The sequence below is a fragment of the Ursus americanus genome, chromosome 12 (genome assembly GCF_024610735.1).
Source record: "Ursus americanus isolate L20-20 chromosome 12, mUrsAme1.1.p, whole genome shotgun sequence".
Lineage (NCBI taxonomy): Eukaryota > Metazoa > Chordata > Mammalia > Carnivora > Ursidae > Ursus > Ursus americanus.
In genome coordinates this window covers 35,128,341-35,141,088 of record NC_142138.1, presented here as the reverse complement: position 1 = coordinate 35,141,088, position 12,748 = coordinate 35,128,341, and positions in this window count along the sequence as shown.

Genomic DNA, 12,748 nt, shown 5'->3' with positions numbered 1-12,748 from the left:
TTTAACAACAATCTGAAGGAAATTTAAGAGTGAGCACTGGGAATATTTGAGGGAAGGAAATTGTGGGCAGAAGCCAAAACTATAAGGTGGAAAGATTTCACGGATGTCCAAAGAACAGCAAAAAGTCTTTGTGTGAGAGTAAAGAAAGCAAGGGCAAAGTAGTCAGATAGGTAATGGGTGCCCCTATCAGGCCAAACACTTTGGTCCTTTCAAGAACGTTGGCTTTTATGAGCTTTTACTCTGAGTGGGAGCCCCTGAAGTGAGTTGAGCAGAGGAATGTCATGATCTAACCTGTTTTTTTACACTTCTAGAGCATCAGTATGGTGCCTGTGCTAAGAGTACATGGTAGAGATGGAAGTACTGAAGCAACAATCCAGAAAAGAGGCATGGTGGCTTATACGAGGGTGGCAACAGAAGACATGTTGGGAAATAGTCAGTCAGGATATATCTAAGCTAAAACCACAGCAGTTAGTAACAGCTCGAATGTAAATTTTAAGAAAAAAATGAAGCATTGAGAACGACTATAATATTTTTGGTCAGTCAACTAGAATAATGAAGTTGCCATTAGCTGAACTAGAGACAAGTACAGGAGCAGCAGTTTTGGAGAAGATGGTGGGGGGAATCAGTTCTATTTTGAGTCTATTGAGGTGCTTGTTAAACACTGCAATAGAGATAGTGGGTGGGCTGCTAGATAAAGGAATCCGGAGTTTAGGAATGAGGACTGAGCTAGAGATACAAATTTGAGAGCTGTCAATACATAGACAGTGGGAGAAAAATAGAGAATATGAAATAATGATGTAGGACAGTTAAATAGTAAATGGACTAAGAAAATTTACTATTACTGCCTAGCAACTCAAAGGGCCCACTTACCTACTTGATCATAAATATAAAGTGAGACCGACAGCAAACTTCAGGTGTAGGTACAAAATCAGCAGAGAGATCGACTTAACTACAGTTGTACTTTTGCCAGCTGTGCCACATGTTGAGATGGAATTTAGAATGTCAACGGTTTACTGGGAAATAATGCCTCTGAAATGAAAAAGGAGGAAGAAAATGAAAATGGAAAGAGGGAGCTGGCAGACCCTGATACAGATGGACAAACTCCACTAATGGAATAGGAAGCCCATTAGAAAAGTCCTGCATTGAATGGAAATGACTAAACCTTGAGACCATCATTTGCTCAGTCATTGGCTGGAATCACTGGACCACTGCAAGGAGTTCACAGCAGACCCACATCTGTTAAAAGCTGGAGACCATCAGCCAACTATATTCCCCACTGTTCAACAATTTCTTTCTCAAAGGAGGATCTGAGCAACACATCTCCTCAAGTCTACCAGGCCAATCTTCTCAAAAAATCAGTGGAAAAGCTGAGGGTGAATAAAAGGAGGTATTTTTATTAACTGAACATGAAATTTAAGCTGTCTAGGGAGGAAAGTGTAAACATTAAATATATAATGGACAGGAGAAGCAGTGGATGTAGATTCCGGCAGGATTTAAAAATTGTTGGAGTAAAGATACTAGAAGAATTGAGCTGAGAATATAGGAGGTGCTGGCCACTGTGTGCAGTACATGAATTTAGGATTATAGGAAGGCTTTTGGTAATGAGTAGGTTTAAGATGTGACCCTGGGAGTGAATGAATGGATGCAATCAGGTGGGAGACAAAATCAGTAAAGGAAGAGGTTAAGGAACTGAGAGGCCACTTATGGGTATTATCACCTATAAGAATATTAAAATCACTGGAGCCCCTGGGTGGCTCAGTCAGTTAAGCATCTGACTCTTGATTTCGGCTCAGGTCATGATCTCTGGGTTGTGAGATGGAGCCCCACGACCCACTCTGTGCTGGGCATGCAGCCTGCTTAAGATTCTCTCTATCCCTCTTCCTCAGCCCCTCCTTCCTCTTCCTCTCAATAAATAAATAAATAAATAAATAAATAAATAAATAAATAAATAGAATATTAAAATCACTGAGACTGAGGATGGCCTGGATGGAGAAGCAACCAGCCAAGAGCAAAAGTCTTCAAGTAATGAAGAAGAGTGACCCCGAGATTGGTAGCTGACTTCAACAAAGGAAAGGTGGTCAAATGACAGATGACATGGGATTCAAAGCCGGGAGGAGAAAAGAAAACAGTCCTGAGGAGCAGGGTGGATACCTACCATATAGATATGTAAGTGGAGTGGGAGAAAATTGAGCATCCACTTGGCCTGGGATTCTGGGGCTTTTTATGGACACAAATTCAACAGAAACAAAAGGTATAACATAGTTTGATCTGTGGGTCTCAGAGCAGCTAATGGTTGTGAGACTGCAGTGACAGACAGCTGGAGAATGAGTGGGGTCTCAGGTCTCCTCTTCACTACTGTTAATGGAGACACAAAACATGGGGGAGGGCACTGAAGGCCTATGTTATGTACATAAAATTACTGTTTTATGTTCTTGATTAGAGAATCATATTAAGTGCATTTGCATTTTTATGTATGTAGATGTTTTTATACAATAATCAGTGCACAATACTGATTTTAAGAGAGAATGGACCCAAAGCAATTTTTTTAGTACTCTGAGAGATGGAGTTAATTGTTTTAACATACTTTATCTCAATCAACTTTTTAACACATCTGTAAGAAGGGTATTTACTAGTTTTTTACACATGAGAAAACTGAGATTCAGAAAGGTCAAGTGGCTTGTCTAAGATCACAGTTAATTCTCAACAAGAGGTAGAATTTTTCAATTAGGTCTGACTTAAAGCCTGGACAATGTTTGATATGCTATGCCTTAATACCCACCTTACAAGGATCCCTCTCTATTAAGGTAGTTATAAATATTTTATTTTTCTAAAAATAGTTGTTCCATTTCTGACATACGATATTAAATATATTTTGCTATGTGTATAAACACATGTATGTCTGTATATATGTAATTAAATATTATCCCTTATAATCATTTTAACAAATTAGCTTATAATTCTACCAAAAATGTCTAGTTCCCTATACATTATGCCTTTGTTTTTCAGATGGTAGTCAATTTGTCAGGATCATTGGTCATCTTAAATTTACAGATGTAGCAACGGATTAGATGAGACTGAATAGAGAATTTTGAGGGCCAAAGCATCCACAGCTCAGATTTCTATCACGAATTGAAAGGGAACTCCACGTGACAAGAGCTTCAGATCTGGAACCAATAAGCACTAGTAAAACCGAAGGCCCAGATTCCATATAAGCAATGCATTTTTCATCCATATCAAACTAAGCTGTTAAAAATATATGTGCTTTCATACATTTATGAGACTGGCTAAGAGATACCATGTATATTAAACTCATTATATTTTTTATTAAAATTATAATAAATAATCAACTTTAATAGTAATATAACAATACAGCACTCCAAACAATTATACAAACAACTCATTCTAATCTTAACAATTTTTATATATAATGTGGCCATTTTTATCAAATGTATTCTTATTAAATGTATCATCCATTATTTTGAGTCATTCTACACGCTAACAAAAAAAAATGACTATACCCAGTTATATTTAATAGAAGGGATTATTATACTGTCCTTTAAAAAAAATTATCCCAATGGAGTATTAAAATAGGTGCCTTAGAAATGATGTGGAATTTTTTGGATCTGCCAACAGAGGCAACCACAAATATTTGTCAAAACTTGTTCCTAGGCGCTCTCATCCTTGGTAAGTGCCAATCAGCCCATTAGACTGGTGATGAGGAGAGAGGGAGAACTTGAATGAGAAAGCATACTCAGTTCTCAAAGAGAATAAATCCTTGAAAATTAATGCTCACCATATTTCATGGAGTCTATAAGGCATATTTTCTGAAATCGGGGTGCCTTTTTATAATCAAATCATCTTAGACTTGATAAAATTTGTTAAATCACTAAATGAATTTTACTCAACTCAGCTTTGCACAGCAATTCACACATGGGTCAAATGTTTTCTCCATGGCTTCCTTTTTTCTTTTTCTTTTCTTTTTTAAGATTTTACTCATTTATTTGACACAGAGAGAGAGAGACAGTGAGAGAGGGAACACAAGCAGGGGGAGCGGGAGAGGGTGAAGCAGGCTTTCCGTTGAGCAGGGAGCCCAATGTGGGGCTTGATCCCAGGACCCTGGGATCATGACCTGAGCTGAAGGCAGACGCTTAATGACTGAGCCACCCAGGCACCCCTTCTCCACAGCTTCCAAACAGATCTGCAGGTTCTGACAATGGCACAGTGAGCAACAGAGAGTCCTAACACAAGACTTCTCTGAGTCGCTACCCAAATATGAATGCCCTTTATCCAAAGCAGGCCCATGATCACAAAATGACACAAGCCAAGTCCAAGTGCCAAAAAGATGAGTTGCAGAAGTATTTGCACACAATTGCTACAAGGTTCACTAATCACTAGGAAAACCTTAGATAAGGCAATTCACCAATGGACCCAGGGGAGCAGGCCATTTTTTTTTAAAGAATACACATTTTGCATGAGTTTTTAATTGTCTTAGATAGTTTAATAAGTAAAGAACATAGTGGCTCATGCATATAAAGGCAGTCTTTTGCGAGAGAGGGAACACAAGCAGGGGGAGTGGGAGAGGGAGAAGCAGGCTTCCCGCTGAGCGGGGAGCCAGATGCAGGGCTCCATCCCAGGACCCTGGGATCATGACCTGAGCCGAAGGCAGATGCTTAACGACTGAGCCACCCAGGCGCCCCCGGACCATTTTTTTAATTTAACTAATACTGATTAAATTCTTATTGATACCAAATATGGTTCTGACCACTTTTACAAATATAACTTCATTTAATTCTAACAATACCATGAGGTATTAATACTTAATCTATAGATTCAGGAACTGAAGCTCTGAGAGGTTAAATTACTTGCTCAAAAGTCCCCATACATGGATTAAGTGACTGGTTAGAATTTGAATTAAACTCAGTGTACCTTCCATTGCTCCAGAATTCTCTCTCATCTCTACAAGATGGCTTATTGTAGACTCATGAGCCAGAAGTCCCAGCTCACCCACTTCAAAGCATGAAAAGAGAACTATAGAATTTGAAGTTAGAATATTTTTTTCTTTAAGATTTTATTTATTTGAGAGAGAGAGAACATGAGCAGGGGGAACAGGAGAAGGAGAAGCAGACTCCCCGCTGCGCAGGGAGCCCGATGCGGGGCTCGATCCCAGGACCCTGAGATCATGACCTGAGCTGAAGGCAGATGCTTAACAACTGAGCCACTCAGGTGCCCCTGAAGTTAGAATCTTAAAAATAAAAAACAAAAAAATCACACACAAATGTTCATCTATATTCCCTCAGAGATCTCTTATGTCCCTTGTAATCCAATTACCTTTGGGCACATTGCAACTTCTCCATTATAGGTGGAAAATACCATTACCTATCAGAAATCAGGATGAACTGTGTATTAATTTAGAATGATATTATAAAATGGTAAATTATAGTAGGAAAGTAAAAAATAATGTGTCCAACAAAGAAATTCCTAGTTTTGGACAGAATGCCTAGCACCATTTTAGTGATAAACCAGTCTCTTGTTAATGTCTTACAATCAGTGAGTGCTGATTGTGTGTGATATACTTTACTCATAATATTTCACTTAATCTTCATGGCAATGAAACAGATATTATAATCCTCATTTTTATAGATGACCAAAAAAAGAAAGACATTAAATAATTTGCCTAAGATGAACTGACCAGCATTTCTAAATCGGTCTTTCAAACCTCAATATCCATTTTCTTAACCATTACACCATACTCCCTCTTGGCCCAAATGAATTGCCATAATGTAATTTGAAGGTGGGAAGGCAGTGACATTACGAAACCAGGAACTGAGAGTGAAGGATGTAAGAATCCCTATAATCAGCTATTTCTGATTGCTCAAAATTTTTCAAATGGCATGCACATACAGTTAAGGCAAATTGCGTGTTGGCAGAAATTAGTCCATTAAAGGCAAGAGTATTGTGGAAAGGAAGAAGCATTCATGTGGGGAAACAAGTTTTAAAAAAATACCATAGGCAATTTAATTTTTCAATTCCTTGAGTTTTACAGTGAAGACTTAAATAAGAGTTACAACAAGCGATATTCTGAGGTTTTGAAGAGTAGAATTATTTTCCAAATTCCTTTGGAAAACAAGAAAGAGTACAGTGGGCTACTACTTTTAATGATACTGAACAAATCTCACTAGAAAATTTAGACTGCACAAAAGAAGCTTCTCAATACTAAATACTTGGGAAAATCTCCTTTCTTTGATGTGAATGATGAACTTTATGAAAACATTTAACAGCCAAGGAGACTCTAGGCCAAAATTAGCAAAACATAACAATCTCTGGTAGGTAATATGATGTTGCATGTAGGTGCGGGTGAGATGTGAGAGGGAGTAAAGAAAGCTGTGTGAGGGGAATGGCATCTCTATGCTGAGATCACCTGCAGACACACACAAATGACTGTGAAGGTATCTGTGAATCTCCAACATTTTCTATTCTGCAGTAGAAAAATTACTCCTTCAAAAATAAATGAATCTGGAATATTTTTAAAATAATTCAAAATAGCCTGAGTTGTTGAAGATCAGATTCTAATGATACAGTAATCTTGTTATTAGATTAACAACCTGGGCTAGTAATTTTGACAACCAAATAAAATAAAAGTACCAGTGGTGGGAAATCAGATAATATCTAACCAGGACGAAACTGTCATCAAGAACTAGTCACGAGCCAATGTTAGTTGTTTTCTGTTTGTTTGTTTTTGCCTCCAGTCTCCTTTCACCTCCTTTCATACAAGTGAACACTGACCTCCAAATCTATTTATCTAATTTATCTGAGTTTTCAATAATCAAAAAATTTCAGGAGCAACCCCAGGGTAATGACATACATGTGGTTCCAGAAAAATCTACAACCACCTAAACAGAAAGGATCTGCTAAAGAAGACTTACAGATTTTTTTCCATCAGTCTGTCCTCCCATTCCTTGCTCCAGGGATCACTTCTTCTAGCAGCCCTTCTCTATTTTTCATCCCACCTTGCTGGAATCATTTCACATAATTTGGGTAAATGTTTCTAGCAGTCTCATATCACACTGTTGCTGCACGTTTGAAAGAACTGTTTTGATTCCCACTTTTGCCAAACAGACTCTGACCTATACAGGGATATGAGAGTCTATTATAATTCCAGGTACTATCTCAAATTGTTGGGGAAAAAATGAAGGTGAAAACAATCAGGTTTTATTCCGAACACATTCTGCCAATTCCAATTAAAAACAACAGATATATGTAGATAGATAGATAGATAGATAGATAGATACATCTTTTCCAACTTATGGGAAATCTATTGCTTTCTGGTAACAACCCCCTACCTTCCGCTACAAAATTGCAGCTTCTAAGTGAGGAGATGGTGAAAACAAGGGGCAAGCTCCAGAGGCCTTAATTTGTCTGAACCTGTTTTGTACTGGCACACAGAGCCAGAGAGGGACAGAAGCCTGAGAGGCAGGCAGCTAACCCCCTCAGACAAACTGAAGGGGGACTGCAGCTAAAGAGCTGGAACCTACATCAGTCCTCCCAGCCTGTGTCACTGGGCTTGTTAACCACATAGCGCCCTTAATTTTTCTTTTCCCAGAGCAGAACCAAAAGGAGGGAGAGAGAAGAGAGAGGAAAGTTGGACGTTACATCTCCAGTAGTTTTTCAGTCCAGGAATTTAGGAATGGTGCTAAAAGGAAATCCAAGCCGGAGCACCTTTAGCTACAGGAAAAAAAAAGAAAAAAGAAAAATCTTGTCTCCACAGCCTCCCGCACACCAGACATCAGTGTCATTATTTTATGAAGACATCACTCTACCATCCATAAGAGTGCTGGAGGTGACTGATAATAATTAATGTATCTCTTCAATTACAGCCTCTGACAATATTACTGATAGGCATGTCATCGGTAATGTTACATAACAAAAGATACGCTGAAAGTATTTTGTTACATGACTATTCCATCACTTACATTTTCTGCATCTGCTACTCTCCTTTCTCCTACTTGGATTGATGAAACTGCTTCCACTGGCATTTGCAAAATTCCAGTTGTACCTCTAGGACCAAAGTTTCAAGGAGCACTGCTATATTCACCTGCAGAAATCCATATTCACCATTTCAAGAGATGGATTTGACTCAAGCAAAAATATCACCTAACATGGCATGCAGATGTTACACTTTCTTTAAGTGAGGCCTGGGATTAAGGGAGTCTGAATTATGAATCTGTATTTTTTTATGCGAGAAAGTCAACTCTGTGCTTTTTGAAAATGTAGCTCTCAATGTATATTTGGTTCTCAAGGGGAAACTCAGGCATCATTGTGTATTTCCTAAATTAATCCAATTATAATGATTTCTATATTTAACGATGAGCCACAAATGTTTTTAATCATGTCTTTCTCCCTATGGTACAGCTTACACAATACCATTGCATTCAAGCTACAGAACAGCACAAAAATATCCTTGTACACTAAAAGAATACCTGGCAATTCAAGGAATTCATCCTCAAAGTTCAAATCACTCTCTGAGAGGGCAGAAGCCACAGATTTGAAACCAAACAAAAGTCTGTCATGCTTGCGTTTTCTTTGTTTTTTTCTATCCAGCCAAACTGGATAATTACAATAGAAAGTATTCACCTTGGGGTCTAAAATTATGCCCTTAAAATTAAACAAGATAATTACCCACTTTGTATTTCTCTTTTACTCTAAAGACACAGAGTTTTTGTTTTATGGCTTCCAGGAAGAAATACTAAGAATTTTTTTTTTAAGATTTTATTTATTTGAGAGAGAGAGAGAGCACAAGCAGGGGGAGTGGCAGAGGGAGAGGGACAAGCAAGCTCCCTGCTGAGCAGGGAACCCAATGTGGACAAGATCCCGGGACCCTGGTATCATGACCTGAGCAAAAGGCAGACGCTTAACCAACTGAGTCACCCAGGTGCCCCAAGAAATACTAAGAATTTAATGGAGAAAAAAAAAGTATCAGGATTGGGACCTCCCTACATTACCTTGGGTGCCAGCATCAAAAAGCCAGATTGAGCCATTAAAAAAAAAAACAAAAAGTCGGATTGAGGACCAGGGGTCCTGCCTTGAAAAAACCAGAAGGCCTTTGATGATTCTTTTCATTTGTGATCTAAATATACTTGCACAAGAGTGTAATTAAAAATGAATTTTTATCTAGATGTAAATACAAATCTGTAGAACTAGTTCAATGTGTTCAATAGGATGTTTGTCAAGAACCAACGAGAAGTTACTGGATGAGTTAGGGTGACATCTTAGACATGTGTGCTCATTTGGAAGCTCTGGCTCTTTAACTTTTGAATATTCTCCAAAGGGAAACAGTGAAGGAGATTGTGTTAGTTTCCTGGGGCTGCCATAACAATACCACAAATCAGGTTGGCTTAAAGAACAGAAATGTATTGTCTCATAGTTGTGGAGTCTGAAAGTCCAAAATCAAGCCTCCAGAAGGGCTGAGTCCCTTTGAGGATTGCAAGAAAGAATCTATTCCATGACCCCTGCTAGCTTTTGTCTTACAAACTTCTTGGCTTGTAGGTGGTGCATCCTCTGTGCTTTCACACTGTCTTCCTTCTATAATTGTTTGTGTCAAAACTTCCCCCTTTTATATGAATGCCAACCATACTGGATTAGGACCTACCCTAATGATCTCATCTTAATTTGATCATTGGCAAAAACCCTATTTCCAAATAAGGTCATATGGGGGCGGCATAATTCAACCCACAACACGGATTAAACTATTTCCAAAAACATTAAGGATCTATGCACATAGAAGTATGTTTCCTAGAAAATTATTTTTCCACCATGCAATATCACCTGCCCTTGACTGAGTAGTATATAGCTAGATCAGTGATTCTCCACCAGTTGAGCACTGGGGACAATAGGTAAAGATTAAGGAAGACATGGTGGGGAGCAATGACTAAATATCATGGAAGAAAGACATACCCACAGATGAGAATCAGAATCAAAACAGTTTTTTTTTAAGTTGTGTTCAATATTTGAAGTATGAAAAAAGTAATTATTTCTTTTTTCTTTCTTTTTTTTTTTTTAAATAGGCTCCACACCCAGCATGGACCCCAATGTGGGGCTTGAACTCACAACCCTGAGAAGACTTGAGCTGAGATCAAGAGTTGCACACTTAACTGACTAAGCCACCGAGGTGCCTGAAAAAAATAATTATTTCTAATATTAAAGATAAAAAGTATACCTCATCAAAGTATTGTTGGCTGGTGAAAATAAATGAAAGGTATTTCTAGTCTCTCCTTGTCCATGCTCCTCCTCTAGGATCAAAGTATGGTTCGGGAGTGGGAATTTCGGAGGGTTGCACACCATTAGTTTCCTGTCACCATTCCCTAAAAACAGTAGCCTCTCTGTCTTAATTTCAGTCCTCTGGTGGGCAACCAGTTCTCATAGCACCCCTGCACACCCTCACAGATGCCCTGTGACATGCTAGAAATATCAACATCTGAAGTGTCTTGTGGAGTGGGAGCTGGTGATCTATAACCTGAAAGCCAAATCCAGCCTACTACTTGATTTTATAAAGTCTTACTGAAACACAGCCACACCCATCCATTTCTGTATTGTCTACGGCAGTTTTTGTGCAACTACAGCAGAGCTGTATCACGTAGCCCACAAAGCCTAAAATATTTATTATCTGAGTTTTAACAAGAAGTTTGCTAATCCCTGTTCTAAATGTGTGTAATCTTTAGTTGTATACACAAGGAAGTTTTGCTACTACACACAAACACACACACACACACACACACACAGAGAGAGAGAGAGAGAGAGAGAGAGAACATAAACTCACAGCCACATTCCTGGACCCCTTAATAACATGTAGATACTTCTGTGATACTCTTCCTTGAATTTCCTCTCCAAAAAGAAAGACAATAAAACATCAAGTATAATTCTTTGCTTTACTTTGGTCTTACTTTTCCCATAACTCATGAGCACGGGAAGGGGTAGATCTTCTACTTCTTTATTATATCCTGTTCTTTTATTTGCTCCAGACACATTAAAAAACAAACAAACAAACAAAAAACAAAACAAAACAATACAATAACCTCTGCACTCTAGTAATGCATGTCTGGATCTTATAAATAAGGGCCAAAGGAAATTGGAAAATGCTTTTCTTTTTTGAGATGTCTGGATATCAGGATTACTGCCTTGTACTCACAATAGCCAGCCTTAAGATTCAAAGCACATCAATGACCTTCTGGGTTCCAGGAAGGAACCATTTTCTCTCATTCCCTAAAGCAATAAGCTTCACCTCTCAGCCTTAGGAATGGAATGCTAAAAGGAAACATGATTTAAGCTGACAAATACATTGGCTTAATATAATACCACAAAAGTATTACCACAATTGCATTAATGTGCATGATGATGCTTTACTGCTCCATTGGTCCTTCAAGAGTGAACCCAGATTATACTGCATGCACAACTCTCAAACTCTAGCATCAAAATATAAGCATATATGTAAATCTGATTGTGTAGGAAAATATAAACTGCAGCACCCTCCTACAGCCTTCATTCTGGGCATTATCTCACTTTGACCCAACTCTAAACCCAAACTTGGAAAAACTATTTCAAGAATTATCTCTTAAACCCCTTTACATTTTTTTTTCTTTTGGTCAGGCAAATGTTTTGTCAACCAGCCCTCCCCTTCACATATGTCTCAATAAAAATGAGACTGTTCCTGCTGCTCTAAAACTCAATCGAGGTAAATATGTCACTGTGTCATATTTATAACATAAAAGAAATCTTCAGCTAGATAACAAATTTGCATAAACATTCCTTAAAAGTTGGGAGGCCAGCCAACCCACCAAGTGGGAGAAAATATTTGCAAAACATATATCTAATAAGGGATTAATATCCAACATATATGAAGCACTCATACAACTCAATGGCAAAAACAAAACAACACAAAAACAACAACAATAACAAGATAATCCAATTTAAAAATGGGCAGAGCATCTGAATAGACATTTTTCTAAAGAAGACATACAGATGGCCAACACGTGTGTGAAAAGATGATCAATATCACTAATCATCAGGGCACTGCAAATCAAAGCCACAATAAAATATCACCTCACACCTGTTAGAATGGCTATTATCAAAAAGACAAAAAAATAACAAGTATTAGCAAGATATATATATCTATAGATAGATAGATAGATAGATAGATAGATAGATAGATAGATAGATACAGATAGATAGATATTATATTATTCAGCCATTAAAAAAAGGAAGTCTTGCTATCTGTGACAACATGGATAGACCTTAAAGGCATTAGGCTCAATGAAATGTCAGACCGAGAAAGACAAATACTATATGATTCCACTTATATGTGTAATCTAATACAAGCAAACAAAGCAACCAAACTCACAGAGAGCAGATTGGTAGTTGCTTGAGGCAGGGTTGGGGAGTGGGCAAAATGGGTGAAGGGGTCAAAAGGTACAAACTTCCAGTTATAAAATAAGTCCTGGGGATGTAATGTTCAGCATAGTGACTATAGCTAATGATACTCTATTATATATTTGAAAGTTGCTAAGAGGATAAATCTGAAAAGTTCTCAACACAAGAAAAAAAAAACCTGAAACTATGTGTGTAAAATAGACATCAACTGCACTTATTGTGACCATTTCACAATATATAAATATTGAATCATTACACCTGAAACCAATATGTTATATACCAATTATATCTCAATTTCATTTTTTTTTTTTTTAGATTTTATTTATGT